This window comes from Mytilus galloprovincialis, chromosome 3 (genome assembly GCF_965363235.1).
Source record: "Mytilus galloprovincialis chromosome 3, xbMytGall1.hap1.1, whole genome shotgun sequence".
NCBI lineage: Eukaryota > Metazoa > Mollusca > Bivalvia > Mytilida > Mytilidae > Mytilus > Mytilus galloprovincialis.
This window is the reverse complement of record NC_134840.1, coordinates 68,453,139-68,471,698: the sequence shown is the minus strand read 5'-3', so window position 1 is coordinate 68,471,698 and position 18,560 is coordinate 68,453,139. Positions and strand designations below refer to the sequence as shown.

The 18,560-nt window shown below is 31.2% G+C and overlaps 1 long non-coding RNA gene across 1 annotated transcript; it reads left to right on the top strand.

Annotated features, from left to right (window-relative positions):
* The first annotated feature begins 1,449 nt into the window (after window positions 1–1,449).
* Window positions 1,450–8,232, top strand: LOC143068731 (uncharacterized). Its single transcript, XR_012976239.1, has 3 exons — window positions 1,450–1,633; window positions 4,829–4,920; window positions 8,140–8,232. It is a non-coding gene; the product is annotated as an uncharacterized LOC143068731 (long non-coding RNA).
* The last annotated feature ends 10,328 nt before the right edge of the window (window positions 8,233–18,560 follow it).

Below are 18,560 nucleotides of genomic sequence, written 5' to 3'. Positions count from 1 at the left end.
TTAGTTAGCCTTTTACAACTTTTAATGTATGAATTCCATTTTAACAGCTCATGTGCCAATAAGGAAAAAAAAACTAATGACGAAATAAATGCTTCTAATCATTTCTCGATACTTAATCTTTACATAAACTCACAGTCGGAAACCAGGTTGAAATAGAACAAAAGAATCGAAGCTCTTTGTTAGAGAAGGCGATAAATGTTTACTGTATTGTTTACTATAGTAACAAAATTTTTAAAAGTTAATAGAAACAAACAAAATTGCAATTTTCTTCTCAATAACGAGGTGTTTTATTTTAAAAACACCATTTGCATTAGCTTTCAATTTATATAGTACATAGTTTAGCAGAACAATTAGATATCAAGTCGACGACATGGGTATATTTCAACGGTTGGATGAAGAAAATACATATCCTCCGATTTCTTAGAAAACATTACCACGGACAGAAAACATATCAATCTATTAGTTCAGTAATTTTCGAGTCTGCCCTTCCATTATGTGATTGAAGAAAAAATTCCAAAAATTAGTAACAATTGTATTGAAAAGAGAAAATCGAGTGCACCTTTTAATGTAAGGGCGTGTTTGAGTTGAGTATTTTGTTTTGATATCGTTCAAAATAAGAATATTTCATACATCGTCTCGCTTCAGATTCTATCGTTTTTATATATTAAAGCCACAGGTTGACACAAAGTTATAACACAAAAAATCACAGTACTAAAAGATGCAATGTAAATGGCTCAAGTGAAATACCTATCTAATGAGTCTCAAAAACAGAGAAGGTGTGTTCGAATAGCTGTTTTTTTACTGAAAGTACTTGACGACAGTCTTTTAAGTTGGATGATGAAAATGCATATCTTCGAATTCTAATTTTGTGTATGTGATAACTAGGGTTTATAGTCTTCATACACTAAAAAAATCTAGTCTGCCCTTCCACGAAATATTTTATTAGAATTTTTTTAAATGTTTATGAACTTTTGAAAATTCCACCTGACAACCGATCAGACAATAGTTTTTAGTTTAATCAATGCAGACAAGATTATTAACTGATGCTCATTAGCTAATTGATACATATGACTTTTAAAATCCAATGACATATTAGGATCGTAATGGTGCAATGTGGATAAATTTATCGGTTTCCAAGAGCAAAATTAGTAGCGCGTCATCCCTACAATGGCTTCCATTTCCACGATTGTGAAAATGAACTGGCGTAATTTGGAGATAATTTTGACGAAGTAGAGTCCTGACTGCTCATACATCCTCTAAACGATGCTCTCGACCAGCAACTCATATAATACTGAAAATTACTTTATAAAAGGAAGTGTAGCTTTATTAATTCCTTCTTGGTTAATGTATTGTTTAGAACTTCAATGATTAACCAAGTAGTCAAAAAGCGGTCTAGCTCTCTTTATTATTTCAGTGCAAGACAAAGTTTAATAAACACACATGGTTTAATTTTACTTTTGCATAGTGCATCTTTAATTAATGACAATTTTTATTCATCAACGAATAATGACTAACATATGTTTCGTTTTTCGTAATTACAGAACTGAATGTGTTTCAAGTTCTTATCAGGGACCAAGAGTTTAAACAGAACATTGCAGATGCAAGAAGAATATCAAAAGAATTTTTAAGTCTGGTAAGTTTTGTTTGATGAATGATATAAATAAAGGCAACAGAAGTATACCAGTGTTCAAAAGTCATAAATCGATTGAGAGAAACAATTCTGGGTTACAAACTAAACCGTCGAAAACACATCAACTATAAAAGGCAAACAAAGGAACACAAGGAAAACTGAAGTGCTGTAAAATTAAACGCCAATATACAAAAAATGATTAGCAACTGCAATATTTTTGACTTAGTTTCAGAACATTTTGGAAACATATGATGGGTTGAACCTGGTCTTATGGCTAACCGAACCTCCCGCTTTATGACATTGCTAAAAATTATATGATACTGTCCACGCAGACTAAAGATTAAGTTTTATATCCAAGGCCGCCTGTTGCATTTAAGTTCCAGATACATATTCAATTCTCATAAAGCGTTGCTTCGTTAAACGAATTTTTGAACACCAAATGATACCACTGTCATTAAGTGAAGTTGAACTTTTTTTATAATCCATGCACGGTTCGTCTTAAATACCGAAAGATAATCGTGTTCGTTATTCATTAATATTACCAAGAGATATGAATAATGAATAACGAACACGTGAAAATCGATATGTATCTGGAACAAGGTAGATTCATGGTAAACCGCTATTTTGGATTGTACAATCACAGTACAAAATCGGTCTAGTTATTTGCCAAACTCAGCAAAGGAGAAAGTTCACGAAGGCTTAAATTGACCCTGTTTTTATGTTTTTCAAATCGAGAAAAAATGTAACAAATTTCACATAGAAATACTTGTGATCCAAAAAGTGTTTTTATTGATGAAATCTATATCAAAATTGGAATCTTTTGGTAACAACACATTTTGGATCGTAGGTGGCGGACAAGGTGTTTTTAAAGCTTTTGGTCCGAACAATGCACAAACGCATCATATTTTGACAAAATGTCAAAAATGGGCTTACTTTGGAGAATATTATGTTCTCTTATGAAAAGAACTGATATATTTAGCAATTAGACTTTTGAAATAGACCCGTTTACGAGCCAAATTGAGACCTTTGTGGTGTTTTATGATAAAATTGATATTTAGGCCATTTCGTGCCATAAGTGATCTTGTCCTTTGGAAACAGATTTGCAATTTAATGGTTAGACTGTTTATTTATGTAAGGAAAACTTGTTAATTTATTGTATTATCCAAAATATTTTTTTAGTTGTTAAAATCATTTTTTTCAAAAGAGTTTAAGGGGATATAACTCTTTTAGTACAAAATTTATACTGAGCAAATAGCATTTTTTAAAATTTTTACTTGTGAAAGAAAACAAGTTGGGTGACACCATGTTTTCTTTTAATTTTCTTAAAATTTATTTCAAAATTCTATCTCATAGGACTTTTTTATGCACTCTTGTATAGTTCTTCATGAACAAACTTATAGAATTTATGTTACTAGTATCTACATCAATTCGGTTATTCTAGTGGAAAGTTTTAATCTCGTCCGTTGCAGTGCTTTCCTTTATAATTTCATATATAGTCGTTAAGATTTATAGTGGTGACGTCAATTTGACGTTAGCGTTCCTTTTAACTTTGAGCTGCAAGTGAGCAGACGTGAATAATTACAGAGAGAAGTATTTTGAAAAGGGACTTTTTTTTTATGGACTCTTGTGTGTTTTTTCATAAACAAACTAACCAAATTTAGTTAGCCTTTTACAACTTTTAATGTATGTATTCCATTTTAACAGCTCATGTGCCAATAAGGAAAAAAAACTAATGACGAAATAAATGCTTCTAATCCTTTCTCGATACTTAATCTTTACATAAACTCACAGTCGGAAACCAGAATGAAATAGAACAAAAGAATCGAAGCTCTTTGTTAGAGGAGGTGATAAATGTTTACTGTATTGTTTGCTGTAGTGACAAACATTTTTAAAGTTAATAGAAACAAACAAAATTGCAATTTTCTTCTCAATAACGAGGTGTTTTATTTTAAATAACACCATTTGCATAAGCTTTCAATTTATATAGTACATAGTTTAGCAGAACAATTAGATATCAACTCAAGTCGACGACATGGGTTGGATGAAGAAAATGCATATCCTCCCATTTCTTAGAAAACATTACCACGGACAGAAAGCATATCAATCTATTAGTTCAGTAATTTTCGAATCTGCCCTTCCATTATGTGATTGAAGAAAAAATTCCAAAAAATTAGTAACAATTGTATTGAAAAGAGAAAATCGAGTGCACCTTTTAATGTTATGGCGTGTTTGAGTTGAGTATTTTGTCTTGATATCGTACAAAATAAGAATATTTCATACATCGTCTCGCTTCAGATTCTATCGTTTTTATATATTAAAGCCACAGGTTGACTTTCAAAGTTATAACACAAAAAATCACAGTACTAAAAGATGCAATGTAAATGGCTCAAGTGAAATACCTATCTAATGAGTCACAAAAACAGAGAAGGTGTGTTCGAATAGCTATTTTTTTTACTGAAAGTACTTGACGACAGTCTTTTAAGTTGGATGATGAAAATGCACATCTTCGAAAGATTCTAATTTTGAGTATGTGATAACTAGGGTTTATAGTCTTCATACACTTAAAAAATCTAGTCTGCCCTTCCACGAAATATTTTATTAGAATTTTTTTAAATGTTTACGAACTTTTGAAAATCCCACCTGACAACCGATCAGACAATAGTTTTAAGTTTAATCAATGCAGTCAAGATTATTAAATGATGCTCATTAGCTAATTGATACATATGTCTTTTAAAATCCAATGACATATTAGGATCGTAATGGTGCAATGTGGATACATTTATCGGTTTCCAAGAGCAAAATTGGTAGCGCGTCATCCCTACAATGGCTTCCATTTCCACGATTGTGAAAATGAACTGGCTTAATGGGGAGATATTTTTGACGAAGTAGAGTCCTGACTGCTCATACATCCTCTAAACGATGCTCTCGACCAGCAACTCATATAATACTGGACATTACTTTATAAAAGGAAGTGTAGCTTTATTAATGTCCTTCTTGCTTAATGTATTGTTTAGAACTTCAATGATTAACCAAGTAGTCAAAAAGCGGTCTAGCTCTCTTTATTATTTCAGTGCAAGACCAAGTTTAATAAACACACATGGTTTAATTTTACTTTTGCATAGTGCATCTTTAATTAATGACAATTTTTATTCCTTATCGAATAAAGACTTACATATGTTTCGTTTTCCGTAATTACAGAACTGAATATGTTTCAAGTTCTAATCAGGGACCAGGAGTTTAAACAGAATATTGCAGATGCAAGAAGAATAGCAAAAGAATGTTTAAGTCTGGTAAGTTTTGTTTGATGAATGATATAAATAAAGGCAACAGTAGTATACCGGTGTTCAAAAGTCATAAATCGAATGAGAGAAACAAATCTGGGTTACAAACTAAAACCGTCGAAAACACATCAACTATAAGAGGCAAACAAAGGAACACCAGGAAAACTGAAGTGCAGTAAAATTAAACGCCAATATACAAAAAATGATTAGCAACTGCAATATTTTTGACTTAGTTTGAGGAAATTTTAGAAACATAAAATGGGTTGAACCTGGTCTAATGGCTAACCGAACCTCCCGCTTTATGACAATGCTAAAAATTATATGATACTGTCCATCCAGACTAAAGATTAAGTTTTATCTCCAAGGCCGCCTGTTGCATTTAAGTTCCAGATACATATTCAATTCTCATAAAGCGTTGCTTCGTTAAACGAATTTTTGAACACCAAATGATACCACTGTTATTAAGTGAAGTTGAACTTTTTTTATAATCCATGCACGGTTCGTCTTAAATACCGAAAGACAATCTTGTTCGTTATTCATTAATATTACCAAGAGATATGAATAATGAATAACGAACACGTGAAAATCGATATGTATCTGGAACAAGGTAGATTCATGGTAAACCGCTATTTTGGATTGAACAATCACAGTACAAAATCGGTCTAGTTATTTGCCAAACTCAGCAAAGGAGAAGGTTCACGAAAGCTTAAATTGATCCTGTTTTTTTATGTTTTTCAAATCGAGAAAAAATGTAACAAATTTCACATAGAAATACTTGTGATTCAGAAAGTTTTTATATTGATGAAATCTATCTCAAAATTGGAATCTTTTGGTAACAACACATTTTGGATCGTAGGTGGCGGACAAGGTGTTTTTAAAGCTTTTGGTCCGAACAATGCACAAACGCATCATATTTTGACAAAATGTCAAAAATGGGCTTACTTTGGAGAATATTATGTTCTCTTATGAAAAGAACTGATATATTTAGCAATTAGACTTTTGAAATAGACCCGTTTACGAGCCAAATTGAGACCTTCGTGGTGTTTTATGTTACAATTGATATTTTAGGCCATTTCGTGCCATAAGTGAACCTTGTCCTTTGAAAACAGATTTGCAATTTAATGGTTATACTGTTTATTTATATAAGGAAAACTTGTTAATTTATTGTATTATCCAAAATATTTTTTTAGTTGTTAAAATCATTTTTTTCAAAAGAGTTTAAGGGGATATAACTCTTTTAGTACAAAATTTATACTGAGCTAATAGCATTTTTTAAAGTTTTTACTTGTGAAAGAAAACAAGTTGGGTGACATCATGTTTTCTTTTTATTTTCTTAAAACATATTATGAATTTATTTCAAAGTTTTATCTCATGGGACTTTTTTTATGCACTCTTGTGTATTTTTTCATGAACAAACGAATAGAATTTATGTTACTAGTATCTACATCAATTCGGTTATTCTAGTGGAAAGTTTTAATCTCGTCCGTTGCAGTGCTTTCCTTTATAATTTCATATGTAGTCGTTAAGATTTATAGTGGTGACGTCAATTTGACGTTAGCGTTCCTTTTAACTTTGAGCTGCAAGTGAGCAGACGTGAATAATTCAGTACAGAGAGAAGTATTTTGAAAAGGGACTTTTTTATGAACTCTTGTGTGTTTTTTCATGAACAAACTAACCAAATTTAGTAAGCCTTTTACAACTTTTAATGTATGTATTCCATTTTAACAGCTCATGTGCCAATAAGGAAAAAAAAACTAATGACGAAATAAATGCTTCTAATCATTTCTCGATACTTAATCTTTACATAAACTCACAGTCGGAAACCAGGTTGAAATAGAACAAACGAATCGAAGCTCTTTGTTAGAGAAGGCGATAAATGTTTACTGTATTGTTTACTATAGTGACAAATTTTTTAAAAGTTAATAGAAACAAACAAAATTGCAATTTTCTTCTCAATAACGAGGTGTTTTATTTTAAAAACACCATTTGCATAAGCTTTCAATTTATATAGTACATAGTTTAGCAGAACATTTAGATATCAAGTCGACGACATGGGTATATTTCAACGGTTGGATGAAGAAAATGCATATCCTATGATTTCTTAGAAACCATTACCACGAACAGAAAACATATCAATCTATTAGTTCAGTAATTTTCGAGTCTGCCCTTCCATTATGTGATTGAAGAAAAAATTCCAAAAAATTAGTAACAATTGTATTGAAAAGAGAAAATCGAGTGCACCTTTTAATGTTAGGGCGTGTTTGAGTTGAGTATTTTGTCTTGATATCGTACAAAATAAGAATATTTCATACATCGTCTCGCTTCAGATTCTTTCGTTTTTATATATTAAAGCCACAGGTTGAATTTCAAAGTTATCACACAAAAAATCACAGTACTAAAAGATTCAATGTAAATGGCTCAAGTGAAATACCTATCTAATGAGTCACAAAAACAGAGAAGGTGTGTTCGAATAGCTATTTTTTTACTGAAAGTACTTGACGACAGTCTTTTAAGTTGGATGATGAAAATGCATATCTTCGAATTCTAATTTTGTGTATGTGATAACTAGGGTTTTTAGTCTTCATACACTAAAAAAATCTAGTCTGCCCTTCCACGAAATATTTTATTAGAATTTTTTGAAATGTTTACGAACTTTTGAAAATTCCACCTGACAACCGATCAGACAATAGTTTTAAGTTTAATCAATGCAGACAAGATTATTAACTGATGCTCATTAGCTAATTGATACATATGTCTTTTAAAATCCAATGACATATTAGGATCGTAATGGTGCAATGTGGATAAATTTATCGGTTTCCAAGAGCAAAATTGGTAGCGCGTCATCCCTACAATGGCTTCTCCATTTCCACGATTGTGAAAATGAACTAGCGTAATGGGGAGATAATTTTGACGAAGTAGAGTCCTGACTGCTCATACATCCTCTAAACGATGCTCTCGAGCAGCAACTCATATAATACTGAAAATTACTTTATAAAAGGAAGTGTAGCTTTATTAATGTCCTTCTTGCTTAATGTATTGTTTAGAACTTCAATGATTAACCAAGTAGTCAAAAAGCGGTCTAGCTCTCTTTATTATTTCAGTGCAAGACAAAGTTTAATAAACACACATTGTTTAATTTTACTTTTGCATAGTGCATCTTTAATTAATGACAATTTTTATTCATCAACGAATAATGACTAACATATGTTTCGTTTTTCGTAATTACAGAACTGAATATGTTTCAAGTTCTTATCAGGGACCAAGAGTTTAAACAGAACATTGCAGATGCAAGAAGAATAGCCAAAGAATGTTTAAGTCTGGTAAGTTTTGTTTGATGAATGATATAAATAAAGGCAACAGTAGTATACCGGTGTTCAAAAGTCATAAATCGATTGAGAGAAACAAATCTGGGTTACAAACTAAAACCGTGGAAAACACATCAACTATAAGAGGCAAACAAAGGAACACCAGGAAAACTGAAGTGCAGTAAAATTAAACGCCAATATACAAAAAATGATTAGCAACTGCAATATTTTTGACTTAGTTTCACAACATTTTGGAAACATATTCATTAATATAACTAAGAGATATGAATAATGAATAACGAACACGTGAAAATCGATATGTATCTGGAACAAGGTAGATTCATGGTAAACCGCTATTTTGGATTGTACAATCACAGCACAAAATCGGTCTAGTTATTTGCCAAACTCAGCAAATGGAGAAGGTTCACGAAAGCTTAAATTGACCCTGAATTTTTTATGTTTTTCAAATCGAGAAAAAATGTAACAAATTTAACATAGAAATACTTGTGATCCAAAAAGTTTTTATATTGATGAAATCTATATCAAAATTGGAATCTTTTGGTAACAACACATTTTGGATCGTAGGTGGCGGACAAGGTGTTTTTAAAGCTTTTGGTCCGAACAATGCAAAAACGCATCATATTTTGACAAAATGTCAAAAATGGGTTTACTTTGGAGAATATTATGTTCTCTTATGGAAAGATCTGAATTATTTAGCAATTATACTTTTGAAATATACCCGTTTACGAGCCAAATTGAGACCTTTGTGGTGTTTTATGATAAAATTGATATTTTAGGCCATTTCGTGCCATAAGTGAACCTTGTCCTTTGGAAACAGATTTCCAATTTAATGGTTAGACTGTTTATTTATATAAGGAAAACTTGTTAATTTATTGTATTATCAAAAATATTTTTTTAGTTGTTAAAATCATTTTTTTCAAAAGAGTTTAAGGGGATATAACTCTTTTAGTACAAAATTTATACTGAGCTAATAGCATTTTTTTGAATTTTTACTTGTGAAAGAAAACAAGTTGGGTGACACCATGTTTTCTTTTTATTTTCTTAAAACATATTATGAATTTATTTCAAAATTCTATCTCATAGGACTTTTTTATGCACTCTTGTGTATTGTTTCATGAACAAACGAATAGAATATATGCTACTAGTATCTACATCAATTCGGTTATTCTAGTGGAAAGTTTTAATCTCGTCCGTTGCAGTGCTTTCCTTGATAATTTCATATGTAGTCGTTAAGATTTATAGTGGTGACGTCAATTTGACGTTAGCGTTCCTTTTAACTTTGAGCTGCAAGTGAGCAGACGTGAATAATTCAGTACAGAGAGAAGTATTTTGAAAAGGGACTTTTTTATGGACTCTTGTGTGTTTTTTCATGAACAAACTAACCAAATTTAGTTAGCCTTTTACAACTTTTAATGTATGTATTCCATTTTAACAGCTCATGTGCCAATAAGGAAAAAAAAACTAATGACGAAATAAATGCTTCTAATCATTTCTCGATACTTATGTCTTTACATAAACTCACAGTCGGAAACCAGGTTGAAATAGAACAAAAGAATCGAAGCTCTTTGTTAGAGAAGGCGATAAATGTTTACTGTATTGTTTACTATAGTGACAAAATTTTTAAAAGTTAATAGAAACAAACAAAATTGCAATTTTCTTCTCAATAACGAGGTGTTTTATTTTAAAAACACCATTTGCATTAGCTTTCAATTTATATAGTACATAGTTTAGCAGAACAATTAGATATCAAGTCGACGACATGGGTATATTTCAACGGTTGGATGAAGAAAATGCATATCCTCCGATTTCTTAGAAAACATTACCACGGACAGAAAACATATCAATCTATTAGTTCAGTAATTTTCGAGTCTGCCCTTCTATTATGTGATTGAAGAAAAAATTCCAAAAATTAGTAACAATTGTAGTGAAAAGAGAAAATCGAGTGCACCTTTTAATGTAAGGGCGTGTTTGAGTTGAGTATTTTGTTTTGATATCGTTCAAAATAAGAATATTTCATACATCGTCTCGCTTCAGATTCTATCGTTTTTATATATTAAAGCCACAGGTTGACACAAAGTTATAACACAAAAAAATCACAGTACTAAAAGATGCAATGTAAATGGCTCAAGTGAAATACCTATCTAATGAGTCACAAAAACAGAGAAGGTGTGTTCGAATAGCTATTTTTTTACTGAAAGTACTTGACGACAGTCTTTTAAGTTGGATGATGAAAATGCATATCTTCGAATTCTAATTTTGTGTATGTGATAACTAGGGTTTATAGTCTTCATACACTAAAAAAATCTAGTCTGCCCTTCCACGAAATATTTTATTAGAATTTTTTTAAATGTTTATGAACTTTTGAAAATTCCACCTCACAACCGATCAGACAATAGTTTTAAGTTTAATCAATGCAGACAAGATTATTAACTGATGCTCATTAGCTAATTGATACATATGTCTTTTAAAATCCAATGACATATTAGGATCGTAATGGTGCAATGTGGATAAATTTATCGGTTTCCAAGAGCAAAATTGGTAGCGCGTCATCCCTACAATGGCTTCCATTTCCACGATTGTGAAAATGAACTGGCGTAATGGGGAGATAATTTTGACGAAGTAGAGTCCTGACTGCTCATACATCCTCTAAACGATGCTCTCGAGCAGCAACTCATATAATACTGAAAATTACTTTATAAAAGGAAGTGTAGCTTTATTAATGTCCTTCTTGCTTAATGTATTGTTTAGAACTTCAATGATTAACCAAGTAGTCAAAAAGCGGTCTAGCTCTCTTTATTATTTCAGTGCAAGACAAAGTTTAATAAACACACATTGTTTAATTTTACTTTTGCATAGTGCATCTTTAATTAATGACAATTTTTATTCATCAACGAATAATGACTAACATATGTTTCGTTTTTCGTAATTACAGAACTGAATATGTTTCAAGTTCTTATCAGGGACCAAGAGTTTAAACAGAACATTGCAGATGCAAGAAGAATAGCCAAAGAATGTTTAAGTCTGGTAAGTTTTGTTTGATGAATGATATAAATAAAGGCAACAGTAGTATACCGGTGTTCAAAAGTCATAAATCGATTGAGAGAAACAAATCTGGGTTACAAACTAAAACCGTGGAAAACACATCAACTATAAGAGGCAAACAAAGGAACACCAGGAAAACTGAAGTGCAGTAAAATTAAACGCCAATATACAAAAAATGATTAGCAACTGCAATATTTTTGACTTAGTTTCACAACATTTTGGAAACATATTCATTAATATAACTAAGAGATATGAATAATGAATAACGAACACGTGAAAATCGATATGTATCTGGAACAAGGTAGATTCATGGTAAACCGCTATTTTGGATTGTACAATCACAGTACAAAATCGGTCTAGTTATTTGCCAAACTCAGCAAAGGAGAAGGTTCACGAAGGCTTAAATTGACCCTGTTTTTATGTTTTTCAAATCGAGAAAAAATGTAACAAATTTCACATAGAAATACTTGTGATCCAAAAAGTGTTTTTATTGATGAAATCTATATCAAAATTGGAATCTTTTGGTAACAACACATTTTGGATCGTAGGTGGCGGACAAGGTGTTTTTAAAGCTTTTGGTCCGAACAATGCACAAACGCATCATATTTTGACAAAATGTCAAAAATGGGTTTACTTTGGAGAATATTATGTTCTCTTATGGAAAGATCTGAATTATTTAGCAATTATACTTTTGAAATATACCCGTTTACGAGCCAAATTGAGACCTTTGTGGTGTTTTATGATAAAATTGATATTTTAGGCCATTTCGTGCCATAAGTGAACCTTGTCCTTTGGAAACAGATTTCCAATTTAATGGTTAGACTGTTTATTTATATAAGGAAAACTTGTTAATTTATTGTATTATCAAAAATATTTTTTTAGTTGTTAAAATCATTTTTTTCAAAAGAGTTTAAGGGGATATAACTCTTTTAGTACAAAATTTATACTGAGCTAATAGCATTTTTTTGAATTTTTACTTGTGAAAGAAAACAAGTTGGGTGACACCATGTTTTCTTTTTATTTTCTTAAAACATATTATGAATTTATTTCAAAATTCTATCTCATAGGACTTTTTTATGCACTCTTGTGTATTGTTTCATGAACAAACGAATAGAATATATGCTACTAGTATCTACATCAATTCGGTTATTCTAGTGGAAAGTTTTAATCTCGTCCGTTGCAGTGCTTTCCTTGATAATTTCATATGTAGTCGTTAAGATTTATAGTGGTGACGTCAATTTGACGTTAGCGTTCCTTTTAACTTTGAGCTGCAAGTGAGCAGACGTGAATAATTCAGTACAGAGAGAAGTATTTTGAAAAGGGACTTTTTTATGGACTCTTGTGTGTTTTTTCATGAACAAACTAACCAAATTTAGTTAGCCTTTTACAACTTTTAATGTATGTATTCCATTTTAACAGCTCATGTGCCAATAAGGAAAAAAAACTAATGACGAAATAAATGCTTCTAATCATTTCTCGATACTTATGTCTTTACATAAACTCACAGTCGGAAACCAGGTTGAAATAGAACAAAAGAATCGAAGCTCTTTGTTAGAGAAGGCGATAAATGTTTACTGTATTGTTTACTATAGTGACAAAATTTTTAAAAGTTAATAGAAACAAACAAAATTGCAATTTTCTTCTCAATAACGAGGTGTTTTATTTTAAAAACACCATTTGCATTAGCTTTCAATTTATATAGTACATAGTTTAGCAGAACAATTAGATATCAAGTCGACGACATGGGTATATTTCAACGGTTGGATGAAGAAAATGCATATCCTCCGATTTCTTAGAAAACATTACCACGGACAGAAAACATATCAATCTATTAGTTCAGTAATTTTCGAGTCTGCCCTTCCATTATGTGATTGAAGAAAAAATTCCAAAAATTAGTAACAATTGTAGTGAAAAGAGAAAATCGAGTGCACCTTTTAATGTAAGGGCGTGTTTGAGTTGAGTATTTTGTTTTGATATCGTTCAAAATAAGAATATTTCATACATCGTCTCGCTTCAGATTCTATCGTTTTTATATATTAAAGCCACAGGTTGACACAAAGTTATAACACAAAAAAATCACAGTACTAAAAGATGCAATGTAAATGGCTCAAGTGAAATACCTATCTAATGAGTCACAAAAACAGAGAAGGTGTGTTCGAATAGCTATTTTTTTACTGAAAGTACTTGACGACAGTCTTTTAAGTTGGATGATGAAAATGCATATCTTCGAATTCTAATTTTGTGTATGTGATAACTAGGGTTTATAGTCTTCATACACTAAAAAAATCTAGTCTGCCCTTCCACGAAATATTTTATTAGAATTTTTTTAAATGTTTATGAACTTTTGAAAATTCCACCTCACAACCGATCAGACAATAGTTTTAAGTTTAATCAATGCAGACAAGATTATTAACTGATGCTCATTAGCTAATTGATACATATGTCTTTTAAAATCCAATGACATATTAGGATCGTAATGGTGCAATGTGGATAAATTTATCGGTTTCCAAGAGCAAAATTGGTAGCGCGTCATCCCTACAATGGCTTCCATTTCCACGATTGTGAAAATGAACTGGCGTAATGGGGAGATAATTTTGACGAAGTAGAGTCCTGACTGCTCATACATCCTCTAAACGATGCTCTCGACCAGCAACTCATATAATACTGAAAATTACTTTATAAAAGGAAGTGTAGCTTTATTAATGTCCTTCTTGCTTAATGTATTGTTTAGAACTTCAATGATTAACCAAGTAGTCAAAAAGCGGTCTAGCTCTCTTTATTATTTCAGTGCAAGACAAAGTTTAATAAACACACATGGTTTAATTTTACTTTTGCATAGTGCATCTTTAATTAATGACAATTTTTATTCATCAACGAATAATGACTAACATATGTTTCATTTTTCGTAATTACAGAACTGAATATGTTTCAAGTTCTTATCAGGGACCAAGAGTTTAAACAGAACATTGCAGATGCAAGAAGAATAGCCAAAGAATGTTTAAGTCTGGTAAGTTTTGTTTGATGAATGATATAAATAAAGGCAACAGAAGTATACCGGTTTTCAAAAGTCATAAATCGATTGAGAGAAACAAATCTGGGTTACAAAATAAAACCGTGGAAAACACATCAACTATAAGAGGCAAACAAAGGAACACCAGGAAAACTGAAGTGCAGTAAAATTAAACGCCAATATACAAAAAATGATTAGCAACTGCAATATTTTTGACTTAGTTTCAGAACATTTTGGAAACATATGATGGGTTGAACCTGGTCTAATGGCTAACCGAACCTCCCGCTTTATGACAATGCTAAAAATTATATGATACTGTCCACGCAGACTAAAGATTAAGTTTTATCTCCAAGGCCGCCTGTTGCATTTAGTTCCAGATACATTTTCAATTCTCATAAAGCGTTGCTTCGTTAAACGAATTTTTGAACACCAAATGATACCACTGTCATTAAGTGAAGTTGAACTTTTTTTATAATCCATGCACGGTTCGTCTTAAATACCGAAAGATAATCGTGTTCGTTATTCATTAATATTACCAAGAGATATGAATAATGAATAACGAACACGTGAAAATCGATATGTATCTGGAACAAGGTAGATTCATGGTAAACCGCTATTTTGGATTGTACAATCACAGTACAAAATCGGTCTAGTTATTTGCCAAACTCAGCAAAGGAGAGGGTCCACGAAGGCTTAAATTGACCCTGTTTTTATGTTTTTCAAATCGAGAAAAAATGTAACAAATTTCACATAGAAATACTTGTGATCCAAAAAGTGTTTTTATTGATGAAATCTATATCAAAATTGGAATCTTTTGGTAACAACACATTTTGGATCGTAGGTGGCGGACAAGGTGTTTTTAAAGCTTTTGGTCCGAACAATGCACAAACGCATCATATTTTGACAAAATGTCAAAAATGGACTTACTTTGGAGAATATTATGTTCTCTTGTGAAAAGAACTGATATATTTAGCAATTAGACTTTTGAAATAGACCTGTTTACGAGCCAAATTGAGACCTTTGTGGTGTTTTATGATAAAATTGATATTTTAGGCTATTTTGTGCCATAAGTGAACCTTGTCCTTTGGAAACAGATTGGCAATTTAATGGTTGGACTGTTTATTTAAGGAAAACTTGTTAATTTATTGTATTATCCAAAATATTTTTTGTTGTTAAAATCTTTTTTTTCAAAAGAGCCCTTTAAGGGGGTATAACTCTTTTAGTACAAAATTTATACTGAGCTAATAGCATTTTTTTCAATTTTCACCTGTGAAAGAAAACAAGTTGGGTGACACCATGTTTTTTTTATTTTCTTAAAACATATTATGAATTTATTTCAAAATTCTATCTCATTGGACTTTTTTTATGCACTCTTGTGTGTTTTTTCATGAACAAACTAATATAATTTATGTAACTTGTATCTACATCAATTCGGTTATTCTAGTGGAAAATTTTGATCTCGTCCGTTGCAGTGCTTTCCTTTATAAATTCATATGTAGTCGTTAAGATTCATAGTGGTGACGTCAATTTGAAGTTAGCGTTCTTTCTAACTTTGAGCTGCAAGTGAGCAGACGTGTATTATTACAGAGAGAAGTATTTTGAAAAAGGACTTTTTTTATGGATCTTGTTTGTTTTTTCATGAACAAACTAACCAAATTTAGGCATTTTTTACGACTCATAGCACAAAAAATAGCACGGTGCCCCATTCTTTTTATTATATTTTCGAAAAAAGCATATTAAAATCTTCATTTTGGCAAATTATAAGAAAATTATGCCTCAAAAAAACATTTACTTATAATCTACCTTAAATGCAACAGCCACACTTTATGTGACATAAAAAAAAATGTTTAAAAATGAATAATGAACCTACATCAATGCGGTCATTGTAGTATAACTCAGTTTTTCAATATTTTCCTCATTTTCCAGGATTTCAATGACTACCGTTCACAGGCTGAGTTGAAGTCAGATAGGAAGTCCGAGTCCACTGACGAGTCAGATGAAGACAAGTTGTTGAGAGCAACAGCCATCTTGCAGGAAATCCTTCAATTCAAAATATAGTTTGTACATAGATATTGTCTTTATAAAAATGCTTAACAATAGGAATTGAATTCCGTTTATTTACATTGTATTCAACTTACAGAAATTGCTTTGACATCAAACAATACAGTACCAGTGACTTATTCTGTTTGGTAAATTTTTCTATCTTGCTAACTTCTGGTTATTTTAAATGAAATTACTGACAATCATTGTAAATATGATTCATGAATTATTGATATTGTTTACAATGTTGCATTGGTGATTTCAGGCTGTAATACATACCAAGAACAACCACCCTTTGGTAAGAAAAATGGCAATCCTAGTCAATTAAGGTCAAAGGCAAATGCTTACCATAATTTAAATATTGGGCTAAATAATGGTTATTCAATCAAACCAACAATAAAAAATATTTACAAGTAAAATTACTGAGAGATTTAATTCATAAAAATATCACCAGGATTTTTATGATGAAGGTAAGCATTCTCAGTAAACAAATTCAGTAGCATTTGCAAAATGCATGTGTTTACACTCCTTATACAGTATTCAAAATTAAAATGTCATTTCAATCATTGTTTGTATGTCATTGTCTTCACAACAATGAAGTCTCCTGGAATGTGTCTTCACAACAATGAAGTCACTTGGAATGTGTCTTCACAACAATGAAGTCTCTTGGAATGTAAGTTTACATAAAATAATGTTTATTGCACAATATATGACAATCTGCATTACATTCCATGCCATCAATTCTTCCACTTTATTCTCTGTAAATAAAAATGAAAAAATAAATCATGAAAAAAATCTGATATCTGAAGGTAAGAAAGTAACAATTGCTGTCCAATAAAAATAGCAAAGTTCGTTAACACAATAAAATGTTAAAAAAAACCCCTGTTAAACCAGATGATCTGCAGGGCACAGCTTTTTACGACTGATGAGGTCGACTCCTGAACAGTTGGGGCAAGTATGGACACAACATTCAAGCTTGATACAGCTCTGAATTTGAAATGTGATTAAATAGTTGACACAGAATGAATGTGGTCCTATAGATTAGAAAAATTTAAATTGAACTATTATGGTACAAAATCCAAAATCTAAATGCATGGCCATGGATTGATTCAGCATATCAAACCAAAGACTCCCAAGAATTAAATTTTTGATGAAATCAAACGAAGTTTAATTTTGGACTCTTTTGGCCTCAATGTGGACCAATTTGATAACAGGGCCCAAAATCAAATAACAAAACACATAAAAATCGAATTGACAAAAACTGTCATACTCCTGACTTGGTACAGGCATTCTCAAATATAGAAAATGGTGTATTAAACCTGATTTTATAGCGCTATCCCTCTCAATTTGATGACAGTCGCATCAAATAGACAATTTACGAGTTCGATGCATTTCCGTTAGTAATTCATAATAGAAATATATCATAATGACATAGAATAGAACAATATCATACTGATGAGAAGTTTTAAAGTACAGAGTAACATTATAAGAACCAAAAAAATACCAAAAGTCGCATATACAAAACACACCAGCAAACAATGAAAAACATTAAAACACATTAACGGGATGTTTAAGTACCGAGCCACGTTAAATGGATATCACATAAAACAATCAAACAATTAAAGTAATCTTAAAAATAGAACAAAGACAAATGAAAGAACAATAAAACACGTTGTTAAGATGATAAATAACATCAGTACGCAGAATCTATACCTCAAGACCATCATGTATTATTTGTAAAGTTGATACGGAATATTTATCAACAAGGTCTTTAGTGAAACCTTCCGATGAACTTTTTTTAGAAAAAGGACGAGACGTTTTTTGACATATCCCTGGTTCATCAACTTTCTTCTCAGACACTGAATTTGAGAAATATATACCTCATATATATGCAGGTGAAGTTGGTATATGAGTCATTTTCAAAAAAGGTAGAATTTGAAAATTTGAAAAACTTTTGAGCCTTTTCACCTAAATAACCGGACCAAAAACTTAAAATTTAAAAACACGGTTACATTCAGCATATCAAAAAGTAAAATCACAAAAATACTGAACTTCGAGGTAAATCCAATCGGAAAGTCCATAATCTCATGGCAAAATCAATTAACAAAACACATAAAAATTCAATAGAAAAGAACTGTCATATTCCTGACTTGGTACAGACATTTTCAAATATAGAAAATGGTGGATTAAACCTGGTTTTATAGCGCTTATCCTCTCAATATGATGACAGT